Genomic DNA, 6,737 nt, shown 5'->3' with positions numbered 1-6,737 from the left:
GTACATTTTGTGCTTGGTCACGTGAGGTTTCACAATGTCAGCATTCAAGGAGTCAGATTTATAAACAAATAGTATTTGTAGAAAACGATGTGTGCCGTTTGAATATATATGCCTCCAAAAACAAAAACAAGACCATAAGGAGTTTTGTTCTGCTGACGCGGAAAGGTGGCAGAACATGACATGAGTGTGGGAATTTACTCAACATTTAATTGCTATATCGTTATTTCTTTTCACTAAACATCTTTTTTCTAAATTCCCTCATTGATCAGTTCTGTTTAGGTCTTGGTCATGCAATCCCTTGCTTCGTTCATTTACCTGAGATGTAAGTGTGAGGGATGGGGCTGAAAGCTTCACTGGGGTCATCAGGAGGACACTGTCCTTCATCGGTGTTTCGATGACTAGTCCCCAACACCTCAGGAGGGCTCATCGGTGACATCTGGAGTCCCAGATGTGCCCCCCTCTGCCCGTTTTGTACTGACCCATTTATCTACAGTAGTTTGAACTGAGTGTCAATGCGTCAGTTGTGCTGTTCCACAAAATACCAATGTGATTGCTTGTTCAGTGTGAGTGCTATAGAGTCAGAGTGGTGCATAATGGCTACCTGTTAGTAATAATAACTGATGCATAGAGAATATTGCAAATGAAAGAATGAAAGTTCCAACAACTTGCTGTGAGCGAAATGACAGGCCCTGGTGCTTTTCACCTCCATTTACCATTGTAAACTATGGTACATTTATGTACCACATCATGCCTCTTGTTGGGAGCAAAAAGCAGAAGTGCACAAGTTGGGGAGATATTATTCCAGTAATAATTATAATAATGGATACAAGCTCATTTGTCATGGTGGATTTCTGGTTATTTGTGAGCAAGGACATGAGGTGCATATGTGTGTCCATGTGTAGCTTGGAAATCGATGGAAGATATGAGCATTCTGCCTTCTTGTTGGAGTTACTGTACTTCTCTTGATACTGAAACATGTAGGAATACAAACATTTTAATAATGATCTATGTCTAAAACCCAGCCCACAGTGTAATGAACAAATTGTGAAATTCACAGTAATTAACTGGCAGCAATTGACAAGTAAGTAATTGTAAAAAAAAAAAAAAAAAAGACAGTATTGTAGCTGTAGAACTGAACACAGTAATTAAAATTTACTGTATGTTTAATTATTGAAGTTTTTTTCTAACTGTAAACTATAACACAGTTAATTTCATGTGTTGTGGTTTATATTACAGTAATATTGTTGTAACTGTAAAATTAACTACAGTCACTATGCACAGTACCTTACTGTCTGTTATCTAACAGCACTGTCATTGTAACTGTAAATCAAAACACACCATATTAACTGTGTATTTTATGGTTGGGTTCTTGTAATTGTGAGCCAAAAGCACAGTAGATATTAACTGTAATTTTGTTTTACGGTTGTCATTTTTTTGTTTTGTTTTTGCTGTAAATGAAAATACAAAAATTGCTACATCCTGTATTCTTTTTGGGTCAGGGTTAATAATATATATAAGATATAATAAATATATTGGTTAGTAATATTGTAACTGTACAATAAAACCAATTATTTTTCCATTGCTGCATTTGTGATTACATCATTAGTAGTTTAATTGTAAATAATTTACTACAACTGATTTTTTTTAATCCTGAGATTACAATGTAAGAGAAAAGTTGACATGTCCAAACTTCACATGCAGAACAATCACACGTTAAACGAATGAAAGAGAAATTGCACATTACTTTTTATCTGGAAGTAAAGTTGACATGTCCAAACTTCACATGCTGAACAATTTGCACGTTAAAAACAGTATAAAGAACATCACTGTACAGTACAGGTTACACAACTGTAGTTACTGTTAGTGTGGAAGTCCAAAAACATCAGCAGGAGAGTTACGGCTCACTCGAAGACACCAGGTTTCTCAATCCAACCTATAGGCAGATGTGTGTGTGTGTGTGTGTGTGTGTGTGTGTGTGTGTGTGTGTGTGTGTGTGTGTGTGTGCGTGCGTGTGTCTGTGTGCTAGAGAGAGAGAGAGAGAGAGATCAGCTCCAGAATAACTTACATTCACAACTTCTTGCATTGCAGGCAGGTTCATCTATCGAGCACTGATCCACTTCCAGTTACCGCATTGACCAGTTGTAGCCATCACTGCTTAAAGTCTGCAGTGACATATCCCAGATCATACAAAAATGTCCCTCTTCAGAAATTAAGAAGTATTTTGGTAACAAAATGAAGAATTGCACAGTATGTGATGTGAGTTTGAAATTTGAAAAAGTACCAAATAAGATGAGGATCCCTATTTCCCATGTGGAGTCAGTGGAGAAAATGACAGAATGAAATTACAAAGATGTCCCAATCAGGTATGATGGTTGAGACCCAGGGGGAAATGTGGTTTAAAATCTCTTTTCTGTCTTTGTTCCTTCCCTTCTTTCCTCCCTCCTTCCTTCCCTTCTCCATTCCTTCCCTCCCTCCCTCCCTCCCTCCTTCCTGTCCTCTCGAGTGGACAAAGTGGCAATAACCATCTGCAGTGCTACAGTACACTGTAGTCAATGCTAGTCTGACAGCTGAGAGTTTTAGTTATTAATGTCTAGGTTTTGGATATGTAGCATCTATGCAATAGAACATATTTGAATCCATAAAGGGAATGTAGTAACTGCGACTATTTCTTCAGTGGAAAGTAGTTAAATTTTTTTAGACTAAGATTTTAGACAAACTTTGACCAAAAAAAAACAACAACTTCATGGATAAGATGGCGAGTATCAGAACCTTACCTTGAACTAGTCGTTCTGCCAGTCCGAAGCAGAGAAGGCATTTGTGAAGGGAAAGACGCGAGGATTCATACATGACGCCTTTCGCTTTCCAGTTCTGCCAGTTTTCCTGCTTGTCTGGATCTTCGCTGTGCACTTCATGGGATCTGGATCGATCCTGGCAAGGAACCTAAGAGCAGTGTTAATTTTGACAAGAATTTTTAATTGTGTTTTAGTTATAGTCAGTCATCAAAGACTGGATTTAGTTAAAGTCCCATCTTAGTCTTTTAGTTTAGAATAGTTTTAGCTAAAATTTAGTCTTTCGTCTTTAGTTTTCGTCTCATTTTAGTCTGAAGCAATATGTTTTATTATACTGAGATTATATACTGAGATTTTGCAAAGGGATATGTGATGTTATATAAAAACTCCATACAAAGCATACATTAAACTATTTTCAATGTCTATTTTCAAGTCATTTAAACTAAGATTGAACCACATTGCTCTTGTTAATAAGGATATGACAATAATAATGAAACGTCGGAAGCCTGTTAGAAAAAGTGCAAGTTCTTGTTTATTTTCTGTATTTGACTTACAAGCCTCAAGAGTAAAGCTCCAACTGCGGGATGGCGGGCCTTCAGGTGTCTTTTTAAATGGGTCGTATTTTTTCCATCGTCATCTTTCGCTTATTCCTTACTAGTAAGGGTCGCGGGGGGGCTGGAGCCTATCCCAGCGTCTACGAGCGAGAGGCGGGGTTCACTCTGGACAGGTCGCCAGTCCATCGCAGGGCCAACATACAGAGACGAACAACCATTCACACTCACATTCACACCTACGGTCAATTTAGAGTATCAATCAGCCCAGTCCCCAAATTGTATGTCTTTGGACAGCGTCTCGTATTTTTTCCACTAATCTTGAATCCACAACGCTCCCCATCCTTGTCGGGAACAACACACTCCGTCTTTTATTCGGCAGGATCATAGCAGAAATGCATCCGTAAATCCGCTCGTCTTTTTCTTCCAACTTTCCCCGCTGCCCCCACAGGTGAAGGTCTGCTGCTTGTCTTCACAGCGTCTCTGCGACATGCGCGGGGGCGGGTGTGGGGTTGGGGCCCACCAATCAAAATGTCGGACCGAGGGGTCAAATTTGTTTTGAGATGATTAATTGGTTAAACAGAAACGAAATCAAGGCATTAAGGATGGTGGTAACCCCGACAGTGTGTCATCCTTTCGTCACGTTTTTACTCGTCAGCTCATAGTGAACAACGATTTCGTTTTAATTTTCGTCGTCAGTACTCACGAGTATTTACGTTCTCGTCACAAATTAGGCACAGAATAAAGCGTAGTCAACGTAAAATTTTCGTTTTCGTTTCGTTTGACACAATTAACACTGCCTGAGAGAAATGAAAATGGAAGTAAATGTATCTCTTGGCCAGTTTGATGAGCACGTCAACTCAACCGGATTCCTCTACTGTAATAATTCCTTATTACATTCCTACATTCCATTGACTTCCATTGCTAAAGCTCCCTGTCCCTGTGTCTTTCTCTCTCTGTCCTTTATTCGCCTCTGTCTGTCTCTTTCTCAATCCCTTCCTGTCCGTCAATCCATCTATCTTTCTGTCTACATTCCTCTCTATCCTTATATGTTTTTTTGGCTCTGTCCCTCTCTTTCTTGCTCTCTTTCACCCCAACCGGTGGAAGAATACGACCATCCATTTCGAGCCTGTGTCTGCTGACGTTTCAGCTGCTGATGTCACATATTTTTTTTACTTATGGGGTCTCTTTATACTAAATTAACTCTCTGGTGTTGGTGGCCTGCAATGGCAGAACATTTTGGCTACTTGAGTAATTTAGGCGACTGTGTACTTTTACTCAACCGCATGAATCTGAATGCATCATTAGTTACTGTGAAAAAAAAGAATTTTTGCATAGAAAATTGATGAAGATGAGGGTTCCAGAAGTCATAACAGCAGCCGGAGCATGTGAACATGAACTCTGAGGCCAGTGAATCTATTCATGAACACTCCCAAGCACTGGAGTACACAAATATTATCTGTGAACTTTTCCTTTTGATACTTGAGTAAACTGAATGGCAAACATTTTTCTACTTTTATATAAGTAAAGCTTTGAATTACGACTTACGCCAGAGTATTCTTTTATATGGGCATTTCTAATCTTTACTGAATTAAAGGAACTGTGTAATTCTTCCACCACTGGTGTTAGGTTGTGATGATCTGTGCAAGCAAAATGGTCAACAGGAAGTCCCTGTACTATCACAAACCACTGATGTTTTGTTTTTGTTTTTTGTAATTGCATCTATGAATGAATATAGAGAGGTACCTGTGAAATTTAGGATAAGAAGTTTGGGATGTTTTTAGGTCTTGTTCTTGATGTCACAGTGATGTCACACAATATGTTTTCAGGAAGGTGTATGTGTCAAAGTATGCTTTGACTGGTTCACTAAGCTAAGAACTTACATCTGGGCTGTTGATGTAGCAACACTTTATCTCTATGTATAAAGCAGTTTATTTGGTATAACTCATTTAATTCCATATGATTTTTTGATGAGAGAATCGCCTACTAAACCTTCCTGTTACCCATAGGCAAAGTTGAAAAAAAAGAGGTACTCTAGGCTTCCAAAATAGATGAATTAACAAATTGTTGTTGCAGTTCATCTGTCTAGATGAAGTCATGATGTATTTGAACATTTTTTGCCATGAAGTCTCTGTAAATACTCCTCCTTCCTGGGTCATGTGGACACAGTCGGGATGGGGGAGGCGGAGGGTCATTATACTCAAGGTAATGATGGGATCTGTGTTAATGTCCTTTTGTTGAAGCGTTACATTTTACCTCTTCCTCCTCGGGGACTTTATTCAGGCTCATCAATGAGGTGGTAATTTCTTTTTCACATCCTAATTGTCTGTCTTTTTCTCTGTGTTTTATCAGAGGCATACAGTCTCCATTGCTTGAGTGGATTTCTGCTGGTGGCATAAGGTCTATTACGTGTTGATCATGGCATTTTAATGTGTCATTTGTGGGAGTTATAATGTGTTCAAATGAGGTCATTTCAGTCTGTCTGCCATTGAAAGGTAATTCTAGATGTCCCTTCGATAGCTGATAGATGGTGCAGGTGAACTGCCAACACAAGGACTAAATAAAGGTTGTTTTGGCTATGCTTGATGTAATCCCAACAGCTGAATGATTTCCTCATTTAAAGCTATGTAATGAGTGCTGTTTCAGGCGCCCACTACACAATGGACAAGGCACATGTTTAACACACAATTACCTGGGTACTCTATTTTTATGTTGGCTTTTAAAAGCTTAGATGGGATAAAATCGAGTTATTGAGGGGAGTGGGCGCTGTGCTGGAGCTTCAGTAAACTATGTGTGAACGCTGGCAACAATTGTGGTCTGACAGTTGAAAGAGCGACCAATACAGCAAAGCAAAGAAGTCAGTTAAAGTTCAAAAGTAAGTATGAGCAAATGCAATTGATCATAGGACTTTAACCACAGCGTGAAACACTACGAGGAATTCTAAACTCAGACCCTCCCCCTGGATAATGGAGCACCACCTGCCTGTTGCTCCAAAATGTTATCAATTAAGTCCTCCAATGCATAGAGACAAAAGTACAAGAGAGACAGGAAGCCAACACTCAACACTGGCAACAAGGTCAACAGCTGGCTCCTACTGAAGCTGCATGCACTCATACACCCTCACATCTCCTCAAAACAGCCCCAAAACAGCAGAGGTCATCTAAATAACTTTGTGCACTCAGTAGTTTGAACATCAGTCCCCTGCATATCTATCCATCAATCTGGTCTCTCCACCTCCTAGCCTAGCAAGGATTTTTCTGATTCATATTTACTATGCCGACCAGATGGAACTGTCACTAATACACAATACAGTAGCCCATTTCCACCACTTGTATTTAGAATCTATCTGCTGGTTCTTCTGAGGAGGAAAGCCAGTTTCTAAAGTTAAGGGTTTGTT

The 6,737-nt window shown here is 39.4% G+C and overlaps 1 long non-coding RNA gene across 1 annotated transcript; it reads right to left on the bottom strand.

Moving 5' to 3' along the window:
• Positions 1–1,780: 1,780 nt before the first annotated feature.
• LOC147253763 (uncharacterized) lies at positions 1,781–3,432 on the bottom strand. Its single transcript, XR_015118432.1, has 3 exons — positions 3,344–3,432; positions 2,775–2,940; positions 1,781–2,022 (listed from the first exon to the last, which is right to left on the bottom strand). It is a non-coding gene; the product is annotated as an uncharacterized LOC147253763 (long non-coding RNA).
• Positions 3,433–6,737: the final 3,305 nt, after the last annotated feature.

This window comes from Aulostomus chinensis, chromosome 11 (assembly GCF_037954235.1).
Source record: "Aulostomus chinensis isolate RoL2024-O1b breed Wild chromosome 11, RoL_Achi_v1.0, whole genome shotgun sequence".
Classification (NCBI taxonomy): Eukaryota; Metazoa; Chordata; class Actinopteri; order Syngnathiformes; family Aulostomidae; genus Aulostomus; species Aulostomus chinensis.
Note: the sequence above shows the minus strand (reverse complement) of the source record. Positions and strands in the feature narration are given on the sequence as shown.